This window comes from Lissotriton vulgaris, chromosome 8 (genome assembly GCF_964263255.1).
Source record: "Lissotriton vulgaris chromosome 8, aLisVul1.2, whole genome shotgun sequence".
NCBI classification, from domain to species: Eukaryota; Metazoa; Chordata; class Amphibia; order Caudata; family Salamandridae; genus Lissotriton; species Lissotriton vulgaris.
In genome coordinates this window covers 195,721,210-195,738,632 of record NC_141696.1, presented here as the reverse complement: position 1 = coordinate 195,738,632, position 17,423 = coordinate 195,721,210, and the positions used below count along the sequence as shown (strand labels likewise).

The following is a 17,423-nucleotide window of genomic DNA, read 5'->3' as shown; positions in this document are numbered from 1 at the left end:
AGAGCCTTAATGTTTCTTTCACCAGATGATTGTAGACTTCGGCTGCTTGTTTGACCAGGCTGCTAATTAGTACCCATATTCTAGTGGGCAGAGAAAACTATCTGCTGTTTCCTGGATTGCTCCAAAGAAGCCTTGTACCCATCTCTAGATTTCTTTGCCTTCTTCATCTTTCAGTACTTCTGATCTGAATATTCTTCTTGCGAAAGTTTTTTTGTTGTTTTAATCTTCTAGTTACTCTTGTACGATTAAGTTGTCTCCCTGTAGGCAAAGGATTTGAGCCATAAACTCCTCCTGATTCAGGCCCTCTCACCAGTCATTTTCTCCAGTGAGTGACTCTGTCTTATCCTTTGAGTAGTCTCTGTGTCTGAGGTCACTGACGTCTTTGTTAATCTCTTATAGTTTCTGTTTCAGTTTCGCGCATATGGAGTCAAGTTCTGTTTTGAAGTGTTGGAAAATTAGTTGCACAAGGTTTGTCGATTACATCAGAGGCACCCCAGGCCAAATCCTTGAGAGATTGCTTCATCTCTTCATTCTGCTCTGTGTTTCGAGGACTCCCTCCTTTCTCTTTGCAGCTCTTTGCTCTAACATGATCCTTATTTTGGACTGTGCAGCGATTTTCATTGGCCTCAAGCTTTTATGTAGTAAAAACGCTCCAAGTGAAAATTCAATTTCATGAGCACCAAGCTTGTGCTCAAAAAGTTCCTGATGGTTCCTTTTATCCTGGTTCCAAGTTTAAAGAACTTTCCCAATTGGATCAGCCCAGAATGAAACACTTCCGCTGGTAGGTCGGTGCACTCCAACAATATATTTAGCATATATTCATGGTACTTGAAGGATGCCACACATCCAAGTGCTCAGTCACCCATGTGTCAGCCATGATGTTGCTCACTAGGGCATCTGGGAACTCCATCTCATTAGCAAGATGGATGAGACTTCCCCCCTCTCTGCCTGGAGACCACCAAGACCCTGAACTTTCTTCTTATCTGCCTGCTCATTATTGCATTCACCAGGTGGTCCATAGTTTAAGGGTGACAAGATACCCTTGATCTTGTGCTTCACTTAAGGGCCAGGTTTCCTGGAGATCCTTTTTTAGTACAGCTTGGCTCCTCTCCACTTGTGGCAGTGGAATCCCACCCTCACTCTATGGGATCCAGCACCTTCCCGCTGTTCCCAGGAATGGGCATACCAGACTTGGTCCTCTTGTTGCTCCTTCATGGAGCCTACAACAGCATACTGCAATCAAGCACGCAATCCACCTGGCTCCTTCTCTTGCAGGTCACTCAAGCAGTGCTGCCTTTATACCTGACTAAGCTTTTCTAGAGGACTGACCACTCGGGGCTTTGCAGAACTGAGACGCCTCACCTATATTCCTTTCGGTAGCTTACGTTTTTTACAATATTGCATCTTTGCTTTTATGTAATGTTGTCAGTGCCTCCTTGTTGGTCTCTGTAGATCTATGGTACTGCCCAGTCATTAGCACTTCCTGAACCATAGTCGGAAAATACCTGCTGCACCCATGTCTTACCAGTCAGGTGGTATTGTGTGGTTGCTTGCTGCCTGCGTTTCCACTATCAGTAAAGATTGCTTACTGTTCAGCCTGCTGTTTATTGCATCTGTAAGGGGTGGGACTTCAGAGGGGTGAAATGTTATCCTACTGGTACTGTTGGCGTTATCCTACACGAATCTGCGTGGTGCTACTAATACTTGTAGGGTGTTAGCACTGCCCAAATCACTAGATAAGTTAAAATCAGGCTAATTTTTTATGAAGGGAAAGCAAACATAACCGTATTTGCCTTCCTACAATAACATTCCTGCTGTCTAGACACCGTAACTCCACTGAGCATTTTATAAGTGCCTTTAACTGTTTTATAATTGCTTTATCATACCATTGAGACATTATTCCCAATTATTAGATTAGAGCTAAGCATGCCTGGAAGCTCCGTAATTGGGCGAAGCCAGTCGTCTTCTTTGGACTCCGAGTTAAAGAGTAGAGTAGGCTGAGATATCAAAAGTAATACGGTGTAAATATGTAACAAAATGCAGCAATGCATCCCAACAAGTGATAAATAAGGCTTACTGCTCATTGTGCAAGTTAGATCATAATATGTGTTAATTGTTTTTAACAAAAACATTAACCCAAGCAACACAATATATGAATCACCATTTTCATGGCGGGCATCCAACTGTGCCCTCTATTTATTTAAGCATGCCATAGGTGCAGCCTGGGAGGTTAACAGGCATTTCGGACATAAACTCCAATGTGCTAAAAGATTGCTAAGAATGTGCTTATTCTTAGAACCAGTTTCAAGGTAAAAGAAAAATACTAGCACTTATTTGTGCTGTAGCTTCTTCAAGTCAAGCAATACATTTGAAATATAACAACTCCCAAACTTAAATATTTGTTCTGATATATTAATAGCATGTGCACAGTGGCTTCTACTATTACTATCTGTGTAGATTTTTGTGCTGATCTGAGATTCCCAACTCTTGGTTTTCTGTTGGGTTGCGTAGGCTTAGTAGAGTTGAGTATCTTGTTTAATAATGATTCATATTTGATAATATAAAGATACGATAAGTTTAATCTCGTTAAAGGATCCTTGTAGTGTTGATGCTAGATTTGCCTAGTTTTTCTTTGTTATTGATCGTTGGTTGTCTACTGCTTGGCCCGTAGAGATTGATTTTGAGACCTATTCAGTGCTATACTTTTTAAATTAACCTGACAGATGAGGAAAAATCACTGATCATTTATTTTTTCTTTCACACATATTTGTACTCTTCTATATGACAGCAATCTTAACCAGTGTAGACACAATATAGAAATTTGTGAAATTGTACTAGAACATTTATTAGGTTTTACTTCTGTGTAGCAGATTCAATAAAGGCTGCAGAGACATTAATAAAAACATAAATTGATCTTCAATTATTGCTTTTATCCTCTCTGCTGCAAGCAGCCATATGCCGGTTCCTCGCCATTATATCAAATGCTTTTCAGCTGTTCCAACATGTGGGATATGGTTCATTTTGCAGCAATTGCTTCAGTTTTAATTAATGGTATTCACCTAGAAGAGATATGCTTTTTGTTTGTGATTATTGACAACAATGAGAGGCAATAGATCCAATAAAATTCTGGGTACACACTTTTATTGTTTGTTTAATGGTCTCTTTTTCTTTCAAAACAGTCCTATTTTATGTTTACATCCATCGTTTGTGCATGTTCCTTTTATACATTTAAAAAAAGGGGTGGGAAAAAAGAGGATAAACTGGGTTTGACCTCCTCTACAAGTAACACATTCCAAAAGCAAAGAAACCCAGTTTTCTCATGAACAGAGATAGTAACTCCATTATAAAATAAAAAACACCCTCCCCCACCAGGGTTACCCCTTTGTCGCACGCTCCGGAGGGGGGGTGGGGGGAGAGGGTAGCCTGTTGTCACACTTGCATCAAGGCGACGCCTCTTCAGTTTGCACTTAATTAGGATAACCCTAGGGGAGGAGGAGGAACCTTGATGCGAGGGTGACAACGGGTTAACTACCCTTCCCCCTGCCCCCCCTCCACCCCCCACCACCCCCCCCCCGGAGAAACCATGAAGCAACACGAATACTCTGTTTTATACAAGCAGTGTTTGTAGCCTAACTAGGTGGTAAATGTATAGTTCCTACATTTCTTGGCTTGCCAATAGTGTGCTCTAATTGAGAAATAATAGGAGTGTAACAAGGGAACTGGATTCCCCAGGTTCTGAAGAAAAGTCAATCAGGGGGACGGCGTGAAACATGTTGACCTTTAGGAAATCCGCATCATAATCTGCTTTTTCCCTAAATGTCCCCCTATACCTTTTAACCATACCCACTGTAGGTAGGAGTAAATTGGGGTATACCTACCAGCCAGATATTTTTAAAATACACAACCTCCCCCACTCATTTATCATTGTATAAAGAAAATAGTGCTCCCATGCATTTCATAGGTAGCAACACACACCGATCCGTAGCACATCAGGATGGACCCAATGATGAAGCATGGCACCGAGGGGTAAGCCTGGGGAGTGAGGGCTTTTACAAGAAAAACATTGGGTTTTTTTAAGTGGGGAGTTACTATCTCTGTTCATGACAGAACTGGGTTTCTTTGTTTTTGGAACGTGTTCCTTTGTAGCAGTAATGTTCTCTTGTTACTGTGCAGAATAAAAAGTAGGAGTAATATACCTAGGTAGAAATCGGATCTATATTTCTCAACTGTGTATCTAAACAAGGATGAAACACAGTCCTTGTATAATATGTAATACAAAGGTGTGTAATGAAACACGTGTAACTTGCTATTTTCAAGTCCTATCTTCCCTGAATGAAAAGTAGGTGCCTGTTTTAAAGGTAAACGTAGGAGCGAGATATGCAACTAAACAAGGGACAATTAAATGTACCGATCCTATTAGTCAAGTCGCCTATGTCCGAAGTAGTGGTCTTGTTTAATTTCAGTTTTAGTCTGAATTTCAGACTTTGAATGCATACATATTTTGATGATACCAGGTAGAGCATTTTAAATCTAGATGTGATCAAGCTGATTGGTCAGAGTAAGATATTTTTGAATTATTAATTGTGGTGGGCCATTCATGAAGTTATTTTTTCACAATCAATATGGAATTAGTATGAAAGAAATGTTCTGATATATTGCATATAACACATCTGGTTTTAAAGGCAGTCTTAAAGGTTCCGCTTCAACTTCTTTTTTAGTGCTTTCATCCATATTTGACCTACGTGTTTATTTGTTATCCTCTGCTGAGGGATCTCGAATAGGGGAACCATTATGCATGCAGCTCTTTTTTGTGAGACCTAGCTTTAGTGGCAGCTGACACGAGTCTGGGTGCTTGTGTGTAATACATGTGTACTTCCTGGAGTGGGTTTTAGTGACCTGGTCTAAATTACAAGTTGCTTTTTTCTAGCTTGCACTGCGAACCTGACCTCTCTTGTCTGTGAGATCCTAGCAAACCTCTCCACTTCCTGTTGACGATGAGTCTGATTTTCCTGCATTTTATTGATTGACTCGCTGAGCCAAGCCCTAGATCGCTGTGTAATTAGCGGGTTTGTACAGCAGTCAGATACAAAGGTCAGCGAGCATGCTCATTTCGTTAAAGAGGATCCAGTGTCATTAATTTCATGGCCTGCAGTCTTGGTGCTCCTAGGTGATCATGAATAAGTGAGAGCCCATCGGGATTACCTTTTCCTTCCCCATATCCCTAGCTAGAAATCAGCAATGTTGCACTGTGAGGATCAGGTCGTGGAGGCAGTATTTACTTGTTTTTTCAATTAGTTTTTTAGTATTATAACATCATACATTTCTGTTTGCTGTATTGATACTATAAAGCACGTTGCTACATGGTTCTCCAAACAAGGAAGTTCTATTAAACAAGGAATGCTGAAATTAGGAACTAGACATACACCTAATATCATTAAATAACTGTAATAACTATTAATAGATTTTATAATAAAGTCAAAACAAGACACACTTAAGGGAACCAGGAAGAAAATCAACAAGACAGACAGGGCCTCTCCTTTTTTTGTCTTTTCTGTATAGGTATCAATAGGTCACTTTCAGCTGATGATCAGCTGTACGAGGCAAACATTCACAGAGCACTCCAAATCAAATTATACAGTTCTACATACACTTTATCTCTATAATGCCACTTTTCATGCTTCCTGTATTCATACAGGTCTACCGTCCATTCCTCCACAGCAGGTTTGCGTCTGGCCCTCCAGTGAATCAGAATTCTTTCTTTAAGGCGGACATGGCCCTGATCTCAAAACTTCCTGTTTGGCTCAGATAACCAACTGCTTTAATAGTTCATTCATGTGGCTCGCTCAGCTGGCCTCAAGCTGTGATACTTAGACCAAGCTTTTCTTGTCTGTCTTCTAATCATCCTAAACCTTTGGAAATATTGCGCGTGGAGGATAAAGGCTCATCGTTTTCTGTCCACTGTTTGTGTGTTTTTGTATTTCTAGTAAAGGCTTGAGGGAAAGCCTTGTACTCTTGCATGCAAAGCTAGTGTCAGAATAGTACCCCATTTAGATTTTCGGAAGATTCTCTTACCTTGAAAAGCAGACAATATGGCTGCTGGCGAGTGTTCAGAGCAGAAACCTTAGTTTACTTTGTACCCGGCCAGACTTGCTCCTGTGGCCAACTATAACAAACATTGGCAAATCCAATGGGTTTACCTATGAGAGTTACTGGTTTTGGCAATACAGCAATGTTTTGTAGCCGTGTGGTATAGCATTGCCAAGATGCACTCAGTGCTGATGCTTTTTTTTAAAAATGCTTTAGTGTTGACTGTCATAGCACCTTTTACATTTCTTATTTTTTCCTTTTTAGGTCTCGCCTGTCGATGCGCATGCGCATCGAGCAAGGCGAGAGTATTGGGACTTATCCGCTCTTTATCCACACTGCAAGGAATCGTGGCGATTCCTTGCAGTGCCCGTGACTTTTAAGCTCAATGCGCATGCGCATTGAGCTTAAAAGCGCGTGCACGTCCGTCTTTGTTTACCCGCTCCGCCCCCTCCCCTTCCCGCCGTGTCGCATTTCTCCTCCCCCCTCCCCTCTCTTCCCTCCGGCTTGTTGCTCTTACTCGCTTTTCTTGTTAAGAATTCTACCCTGCGTGTAGGCTAGCCACCTCACGCCACAGCGTCTTTCTTGCTCTTTCGGCTTCATCTCAGACCCCGTTTTGTTCCCAGACATCCATGTCTCTCCGTCCTTTCTAATGCGCCTCGTGTCTCGATGTTCTCTGCCTCTCATGTCTCTCCCTGACCCAGTTTCCTTCGGATTTCTGTTGTTATGTCTGTTGTCTTTCTACTTCGTCCCATCCAGAGTGGTCGAGTTTCCTGGTGTAAAAATCCTAGAATACAAAATAAACCAAGACTGGGTAAATTACTCACACATGAGCCTAGGAAATATGATGCTATTTAATTAACCCCACCTCTCTGCATTCCACGGGTCTCCTTTTAACACTTGTACCGTATTGTCGTCCGGCCCGTGTTTCCTACTGCTTGATCCAAATGTTCTGTCTCAAAATTACTAGAGAGCTCCGTGTGGACAGGAAACCATTATATCCAGCCCTGAGCGTAACCTGCACGAATCTAATTTATCATGTTCGTTATTCCAATCATAGTGGTTCTCAAGTAGACCCATGCCATGTGATGTGTCCAATCAGGTCTAACTCTTTTAGCAAATAGACGGGTGCATTGTGGGACTTGTAGTTTCGTGCCTAAGATTGTAACGGTAGTCCGAAAGATTACAACACGATGTCGGCTAAAAACAAAAGGTGTTTGAAACTGTCACGTGACATGAGAACACTTCGCAGCTATTCTTGGTGGCTGTTGGCGTCTTCACAGCCTTTGTGGTTCTAAACTAGCACCCCAAACGAACATTTCCACAGACATCACCTGCCATAGGAAGAGCGGAAATGCATTACATAACGCAAGTATGAAGATGCATTTCTGTTTTGCAATCTAATCAAGTTGCACTTGCAGAGTATGCCTGGAACTAGCTGACACACGCTCATTCCTCGATCTTGTTTAAAGGCGGAGGGTAGGGGTGACTGTACGCCTCAGCAGGATGCTTCCAATGGGAGCAGACCTTTTCCGGAGCAAACAGCCCGGTACTCGGATATTATGAGTGCCAGAACTTCATTATTTCTATTTCAAACACTGGTTTTGAAAGGCAGCAATCTTAGCATGGCCTTCACTCTCTAGAGCAATTTGATGATGCTAGGGTCTCCACGGGCCACTCTGCAGATGCCCAGGGTACACCGAGTCAGCTGCGTTTTAGAGCCAACTTGCTTAAAATGAAAAAGATCAAACTTGAAGCCTTTTTATGCAAAGTGAATTAGTAATATATATATTACGTCTGGATCAAAAAAACGAAAGCACATGGCATCAGCTGCTAAGTGACATGCAGATTTCCCCTCTTCGAAATCGCCTATGGGGAGGCAACTCCCGTTCTACCCTCTCCGTAACTCACCCCCAAACCCCGTACCTCACACAATTACAGGTCTTCCCGGGGTGGTGGTTGATACCCTCTGATCGGTCGTCAGCGCTTTAACCCTCTGAGCTAGCTTTATTAATCCAGCTATCAGCAAACAACAAATTGCACATTCATGAACTGTACATATATTGTGGGAGTAACCCAACATCATTTCTTGGCCTTTCATCATGTATAATTTACGTGTAATCTGGGGTCATTTGAGCACGAACACTAGTACAGATGAGTGGAAATAAATAAAAAAGCCCTCTGCTTGCATGCTACTTTCGCGGCTCCTTTGATGTGCGTCCATTTGCCACCAGCCACTTAGCCACTGAGCCAATTTGTGTGCAGGCGCCGCCTCTGCTGGCGCGCGCCGCCTCTGCTGCCAGGCTTCAGTACACCAGGCTGCACACCCCTCACCCCCCAGTCACTTCATCCGCGCCCACTTCACACGCGCTCTGCAGGTCATAAACAGGACCATCTGCTCCACTCCCAGCACTGCATGACCATCTTCAAAGCAAGCTTGTAACACGAGCTGCCCTCAGACGTTCCAAGACACACACTTTTAATGCTTCTGAGGTCGATAACATGAGCCCCGTTGCATTGACACACACTGCCCTCACACACACAAGTTACTGTCACACACACACAATGCTCTCAGACACACAGGCTGCTCACACACACAGGCACTGTTCACACACAAGCACTGTTCACACACAGGCACTGTTCACACACACACACAGACACAGACACTGCTCACACACACAGATGCAGCTCACACACACAGGCACTTCACACACACACACCGGCACTTCACACACACACCGGCACTGCGCACACAACAAACCGGCACTGCGCGCACACACCGGCACTGCGCGCACACACACAGCCAAGGGTGCCAGGTAAAATGTATAAATAGGGATGGTTTTAAAAGAAATTTGCACTTGTTGTGCCTTTCTGCCCTCTACATCACTACATCATCACTCAGCGCCACCACATTATCACTCAGCACCACCACATTATCACTCAGCACCACCACATTATCACTCAGCACCACCACATTATCACTCAGCACCACCACATTATCACTCTGCACAACCACAGCACCACTCAGCACAACCACATTATCACTCAGCACCACCACATTATCACTCAGCACCACCACATTATCACTCAGCACCACCACATTATCACTCAGCACCACCACATTATCACTCAGCACCACCACATTATCACTCAGCACCACCACATTATCACTCAGCACAACCACAGCACCACTCAGCACCACCACATTATCACTCAGCACCACCACATTATCACTCAGCACCATTCAGCACCAACCAGCACCACTACATTATCACTCAGCACCACCACAGCACCACCACTCAGCACCACCACTCAGCACCACCACTCAGCACCACCACTCAGCACCACCACTCAGCACCACCACTCAGCACCACCACTCAGCACCACCACTTAGCACCACCACTCAGCACCACCACAGCACCACTCAGCACCACTCAGCACCACCACTCAGCACCACCACATTATCACTTAGCACCACCACAGCACCACTCAGCACCACCACAGCACCACTCAGCACCTCACTCACCCTCACCCACCCTCACTCACCCTCACCCTCACTCACCCTCACCCTCACTCACCCTCACTCACCCTCACCCTCACTCACCCTCACTCACCCTCACTCACCCTCACCCTCACTCACCCTCACCCTCACTCACCCTCAACCCCTCACCCTCACTCACCCTCAACCCCTCACTCACCCTCACTCCCTCACCCTCACTCACCCTCACTCACCCTCACACTCACTCACCCTCAACCCCTCACCCTCACTCACCCTCAACCCCTCACCCTCACTCACCCTCACTCACCCTCAACCCCTCACCCTCAACCCCTCACCCTCACTCACCCTCACCCTCACTCACCCTCAACCCCTCACCCTCACTCACCCTCACTCACCCTCACCCACCCTCACTCACCCTCAACCCCTCACCCACTCACCCTCACTCACTCACCCTCACTCACCCTCACTCACTCACCCTCACTCACCCTCACTCACCCTCACTCACCCTCACTCACCCTCACTCACCCTCACTCACCCTCACTCACCCTCACTCACCCTCACTCACCCTCACTCACCCTCACTCACCCTCACTCACCCCCTCACTCACCCTCACTCTCACTCATCCTCACTCACCCTCAACCCCCCACCCTCACCCTCACTCACCCTCAACCCCTCACCCTCACTCTCACTCATCCTCACTCACCCTCAACCCCCCACCCTCACCCTCACTCACCCTCAACCCCTCACCCTAACTCACCCTCACCCTCACTCACCCTCAACCCCTCACTCACCCTCACTCACCCTCACTCACCCTCAACCCCTCACTCACCCTCACTCACCCTCAACCCCTCAACATCAACCCCTCACCCTCACTCACCCTCACTCACCCTCACTCACCCTCACCCTCACTCACCCTCACTCACCCTCTCCCTCACTCACCCTCACCCTCACTCACCCTCACCCTCACTCACCCTCACTCACCCTCACCCTCACTCACCCTCACTCACTCTCACCCTCACTCACCCTCACTCTCACTCACCCTCACTCACCCTCACTCACTCTCACTCACCCTCAACCCCTCACTCACCCTCACTCACCCTCAACCCCTCAACATCAACCCCTCACCCTCACTCACCCTCACCCTCACCCTCACTCACCCTCACTCACCCTCACCCTCACTCACCCTCACCCTCACTCACCCTCACCCTCACTCACCCTCACTCACCCTCACCCTCACTCACCCTCTCTCACCCTCACTCACCCTCAACCCCTCACTCACCCTCACTCACCCTCAACCCCTCAACATCAACCCCTCACCCTCACTCACCCTCACTCACCCTCACCCTCACTCACCCTCACCCTCACTCACCCTCACCCTCACTCACCCTCACCCTCACTCACCCTCACCCTCACTCACCCTCACCCTCACTCACTCACCCTCACCCTCACTCACCCTCACCCTCACTCACCCTCACCCTCACCCTCACCCTCACCCTCACTCACCCTCACTCACCCTCACTCACCCTCACTCACCCTCACTCACCCTCACTCACCCTCACTCACCCTCACTCACCCTCACTCTCACTCACCCTCAACCCCTCACCCTCACACAGTGCAATAGGTCTCGGAGCATTTGAGTTAGAGCTTTTAGAAATGTTTATGGCTTTTTTTTTTAATTCTTTAGCATTGGCTACAGGAAACAAAAATGCTAAAGATTTACAAAAAAAACCATAAACAATTCTAAAAGCACTAACTCTAATGCTGCGAGACCTATTGCATTTCCATTGCTTGTTTAGCTATGTGCTCCAGAAGCACCGCAGAGGAAGGGAACGAGGGAAGGACGCAAGTTGGGGGGGAAAGGAGAGGCGAGAGGGGATGGGGAGCACCAACACAACAGAGGTTGGGCAAGAGGGGATGGGGCAACCAGAACATACACTATCTTAAGCAAGGCTTAAAAAGTAGATGTCCAATAGAGGAAGATAGATGATCATTCTCAATGGCATTGTTCTCATTTGTATCAGTCAAAATTGACCTTTTGACCTTGGTCTTCTTTGTCAAGCAGGCCAAGGTCAGGGCTGAAAGAGGCAACGAATATTAAAATCTTCTCATTAGGAATATACTACCTGAACATTGAACCACATCACTACCTCCACCCAAACATGTACAAGTTGCCTTTGTGAATAAGAGATTGACTGGAATTATTCAAAAGACATTTAAAAATGCAACATTAACTTAGCACTGCTGAGCTTCGTCTTGACATTTTAGGGAATCCATTTATTTAATCCAGTCGAAACACTGAATGTGCAGCAAAACACTGTTGATCTATAACAAAAATAATTATCAGAAACAAGATTTGGAATAAAAGAAATAGTTCATATTTCAATGATGGTGCTACATTAGACATTGCAGCCATGAAAATGCTGTTTCATGCAGAAATAGTGCTTCGTTAAAAAATATCTGTTGGGAATATTCTGCCCATAGATATCAGTAATTAGAAATATTGTGCGCTCTCGTAAGTACACCGATCAAAGATAAAATTATCAGGAAGACTACAAGGAAAATACTTTGCCAAGAGCAATATTCAATATGGTATCAAAAAAAGATTACCCTTTTTTGGTATATCGTGCAAGGAGATTGCAGAAATTGAGGGATACAAGGCCAACGTAAATAGTATCCCAGTATTAGTGTGGAAAAGTGACTACTCCCCCCAAAACACCGACTCTCGACTTGACTCCGCTAAACTTGATTTAACACTTCCACGTGGTACCTAAGAACACTCATCCTTCTTTTAGGTCACTTATATTTATACACTACATTTCCCTTGCCAATTTTCAGTAGCCTTTCGAAATGTAATTGATGTTTTTGGCCATTAACTTATTAGAAGCTTCCTTGCTGTGTTGACAAGTGCACTTTACCCTCAAAATATAAGCACACTATTTTTACACCATTTAGACATATACTGTAAAACAATGCCAATTTCTGTAACAGATATCCCTTCAGTCAATTATAGTTTGAATTTACAAATACCAAAGCTCATAAGAGCTATACCATAAGGGTTAACTGCACCATCTCTTGATGATCAAATTAAATACATTCTGCTGTACGGGTTCCAGTGAGGTACATAAACAAATTTAGTCAGTGTAACTGCTGAACAGTGATGGTCTTTCATGTTATTATAAGACACTGTACATACCATTAAATCCTTTATAATCATTGCTCATCTGAGAAATCATTACATTTTCTCAAATACATGCTAGTGATCCCACATAGTGTGTGATCTGAGGCAAGTGGCAGAGATGGCCTTCAGAACTTTATATAGCAGGTAACAGCTGGTGTGCAGACCTGAACCCCGCAGTCCAGATTTGAGACCCAGTACTCAACACTCCACTCCACACATAGCCTTACAGCGATGTGAATGTGCACTGTATAATCATAAGATCAATTATTTTTTGGTCGAGCCTAGGCAGCTCATGCGCTGCCCTGTGGCATGCTGTATTGGAGTATGGAATAGAAGCCCTTTCCACTCTCCGCCCATATTTGTCATTGGCTTGTGTCATTGTCCTTCGTAAATACTGGCTTCTCATTCGTTAATTGGCTTGTTAGTCCCTCCTTAGAACCGCCTTGTCTTCAATTGTAACCTCCCATGAGGACTGGCTCTTTTACTTCGGTTTTTACATGGTAAATGTTTTTTAAGTCTGTAAGCACTATTTTCTTTAATGAGTTTCTCCTACTGCAGGCACGACATGCTTTCCTGCGACATTCGGCGCGTCGTGTGCTTTCACTTTCGACGTAGCCCGCGACAATGGGTGCCGCTTCTTTGAATAGGTCTCGCATTTACAAGAGTTTTGAGCTATTGGCCTTGTAAATAACAATGCCTTTTATTTGTGTTAATTGGCAAAACGGATAAATAAAAGGCATTGTCATTTACAATGCCAATAGCTTAAACTCTCGCAAATGCGAGGCCTTTTGCATTGCAAATGCTTGTTTTCATACTGGTCACATCTCTCCTCTTGCACCCTAACATGGCTCCTGCAGTCCTGTTGTCTTGTTTACCCACTTTAAAGTAATCATGTAAGAGAACTCCATGATGCTGAAGTACAAGGGAGGCTTGCATTCGTGCTTCCTGTCCTGTAACTGTTTTGCGCCTCTGAGGAAAGTTTGAAGGGCCACTGCACAGCTGTGTCTGTTCTGTTTCCATGAGAAGCTTTCACTGCTGCTGACAATCTGCATCGTATCAGTTTTTATGAAGATTGAGAAATTGTTGTCACTAAACAAATGACAAAACGATTGCCATTTTCAGAGATTTTTAGATGAACTATGTACGAGTAGACACCTTTCTCTGTGAAGCACAATTAGTATGCAATAATGTCACATAGACGTTTGATTCTACCTAGAAAAGGCCGAGTAACAACGTAGGATTATATCCACTATCAATTTGCACTGCCATTAATAAATTAGAGGTCAGTGGAAATTTATAGGCATTCTTTTTTGCGATTGGTTGCTAATGCAGTGGTTTAGCAGTGAATGCCTGCTGTTGGTAAAGCAGCAGTACATTGGAGACTTTTGTCTGACTGATATTGATAAAATGATGGTATGCTGAAGAATATTGTCTGATGTTAGTAAAGCAGTGGTATACTGGCAGCTATTATCCAAAGTTGGTAAACATTAGTATACTAGTAAATAGTGTCTGATCCAGGTTAAGCAGTGGTATAGTGGTGATTATTAACTGATGTTGGTAAAACAGTCTATACTGGTGACTATTGTCCGATGTTGGTAAAGCAGTGCTATGCTGGTGAATATTGTCCGATGTTGGTAAAGGTCCTATACTAGTAAAATTGTCCGATGTTGGTAAAGCAGTGCTATACTGGTGAATATTGTCCGATGTTGGTAATGGTCCTATACTAGTAAAATTGGCTGATGTTGGTCAAGCAGTGGTATACTGGCAGCTATTATCCAAAGTTGGTAAACATTAGTATACTAGTAAATATTGTCTAATCTTGGTTAAGCAGTGGTATAGTGGTGATTATTAACTGATGTTGGTAAAACAGTGCTATACTGGTGAATATTGTCCGGTGTTGGTAAAGCAGTGCTATACTGGTGAATATTGTCCGGTGTTGGTAAAGCAGTGCTATACTGGTGAATATTGTCCGGTGTTGGTAAAGCAGTGCTATATTGGTGAATATTGTACGGTGTTGGTAAAGCAGTGCTATACTGGTGAATATTGTCCGGTGTTGGTAAAGCAGTGCTATACTGGTGAATATTGTCCGGTGTTGGTAAAGCAGTGCTATATTGGTGAATATTGTACGGTGTTGGTAAAGCAGTGCTATACTGGTGAATATTGTCCGGTGTTGGTAAAGCAGTGCTATACTGGTGAATATTGTCCGGTGTTGGTAAAGCAGTGCTATACTGGTGAATATTGTCAGATGTTGGTAAGGCAGTGCCATACTGGTAAATAATATTGTCTGATGTTGGTAAGGCAGTGCTATACTGGTGAATATTGTCCGATGTTGGTAAGGCAGTGCTATACTGGTGAATTATATTGTCCGATGTTGGTAAGGCAGTGCTATACTGGTAAATAATATTGTCTGATGTTGATAAGGCAGTGCTATACTGGTGAATATTGTCCGATGTTGGTAATGGTCCTATACTAGTAAAATTTTCTGATGTTGGTCAAGCAGTGGTATACTGGCAGCTATTATCCAAAGTTGGTAAACATTAGTATACTAGTAAATATTGTCTGATCTTGGTTAAGCAGTGGTATAGTGGTGATTATTAACTGATGCTGGTAAAACAGTGCTATACTGGTGACTATTGTCCGGTGTTGGTAAAGCAGTGCTATACTGGTGAATATTGTCCGGTGTTGGTAAAGCAGTGCTATACTGGTGAATATTGTCCGGTGTTGGTAAAGCAGTGCTATACTGGTGAATATTGTCCGGTGTTGGTAAAGCAGTGCTATACTGGTGAATATTGTCCGGTGTTGGTAAGGCAGTGCTATACTGGTGAATAATATTGTCCGATGTTGGTAAGGCAGTGCTATACTGGTGAATATTGTCCGATGTTGGTAATGGTCCTATACTAGTAAAATTGTCTGATGTTGGTCAAGCAGTGGTATACTGGCAGCTATTATCCAAAGTTGGTAAACATTAGTATACTAGTAAATATTGTCTGATCTTGGTTAAGCAGTGGTATAGTGGTGATTATTAACTGATGTTGGTAAAACAGTGCTATACTGGTGACTATTGTCCGGTGTTGGTAAAGCAGTGCTATACTGGTGAATATTGTCCGGTGTTGGTAAGGCAGTGCCATACTGGTGAATATTGTCCGATGTTGGTAAAGCATATTGTCTGATGTTGGTAAAGAAGTGCTATACTGGTGAATATTGTCCGATGTTGGTAAAGCATATTGTCTGATGTTGGTAAAGAAGTGCTATACTAGTAAAATTGTGTGATGTTGTTAAAAAAGTGGTATACCATTAATGTTTGTAAAACAGTGCGATACTGGTAAATATTGACGAAAGTTGATAAAACAATAGTATACTTAAGAATACTGTTTGATGTTGATAAAGCAGTGGTATAGTGGGAGCTATTACCCGAAGTTGGTAAAGCAGTGCTATACTTGGTGAATATCGTCTGATGTGGGTTAAGCAGCGGTATAGTGATGATTATTACCTGATGTTGGTAACACGGTGGAAAACTGTTTGTAAGACAATTATACAGTACTAATATTACCCAAAGTTGGTAAAGCGGTAGTGTAAAACTTTGAATGCTGTATTGCCCATGGTGAATAATGTCCTAAGATGTCCTTAACAGCAGACAGACATGGATAATGAATGCCAGTGAACAATGCACGTTAAGGCATGCGGTTTCATTGAGAACAGCTGCAATTGAAAAACGTGTGTCTGCTTTTAATCTTCTTTTATTTTTTTATTATCTCTCCAGAGACTGCAACGTGGCGTGCTGTGCCACAGTGTCCTTTGGCAATTTCCATCGCAAGCTAGTTTTACTTTGTTTGTCTTGTGCAGGAAGGATTTAGATAATGATTTACTCAATGCTGAAATCGTTTCCTTCCCTGGCAATATTTGTTTAGAAAGCTGTTGTGTCTATCGTGAATAAAACTCTCAAACTTCAGGTGAAGTCTTCTGATGAAATAAAATACAGCAGTAATCCCCACAAACGACTGACGGGTCTGAATGCCTTCAACGTTCCCCGCATACTGTCAAAATGAACCCCTCCAGTCCACCTTGAAATCTACTGGTGTCCGTGTTCTAACCCTTCCATCAGGTCAAATCTTACACCCCCTCCTTCTAATCAAACATGATGAATACACAGAGATTGACCCGTGCATACGATGCAGATTAAATTAAAAAACGAACTAGAAAAGCGAATTGGAAAGGAACATTAATTTTCCTTAACATGAAATCTAAGACTAAATGCACTAAATGATTATACTTGCACCCTAACTAGAGATTCGAGGCGGGACAACGTTTTTCATCCATTCCGGTTACTTTTTGCTTCGCTCAGGACCAGAACCATGTTCTCTACCCCCCCATCCATTTCTCTGCAGAACCCAGCCTGTGCCATGACGTACTTCAGGTGTCTCCTTTATGACTCGATTCACTCTTGACCCTCACCAGCTGTGACATGTTCCATACGTCAACTGTTTCCAACAGCACGACATTACTTCTAACTTAAGTTATTTTAGAACTACCCATGAGGCTTGTAGTACCCTTCTTCAGGACGTCGGTATCTTCAAGCATACCATGTTGCCAACTGTCCCTTTTCCGCACTTGACTCCATGATAGGAAACAAATCATTTCCTATCCTTTTCCTTATGAGCTCTG

The 17,423-nt window shown here is 43.7% G+C and overlaps 1 protein-coding gene across 7 annotated transcripts in view; it reads left to right on the top strand.

Moving 5' to 3' along the window:
* PICALM (phosphatidylinositol binding clathrin assembly protein) overlaps positions 1-17,423 on the top strand; it is a 495,196-nt gene that overhangs the window by 93,615 nt on the left and 384,158 nt on the right. The gene's annotated exons all lie outside the window — the stretch shown is intronic.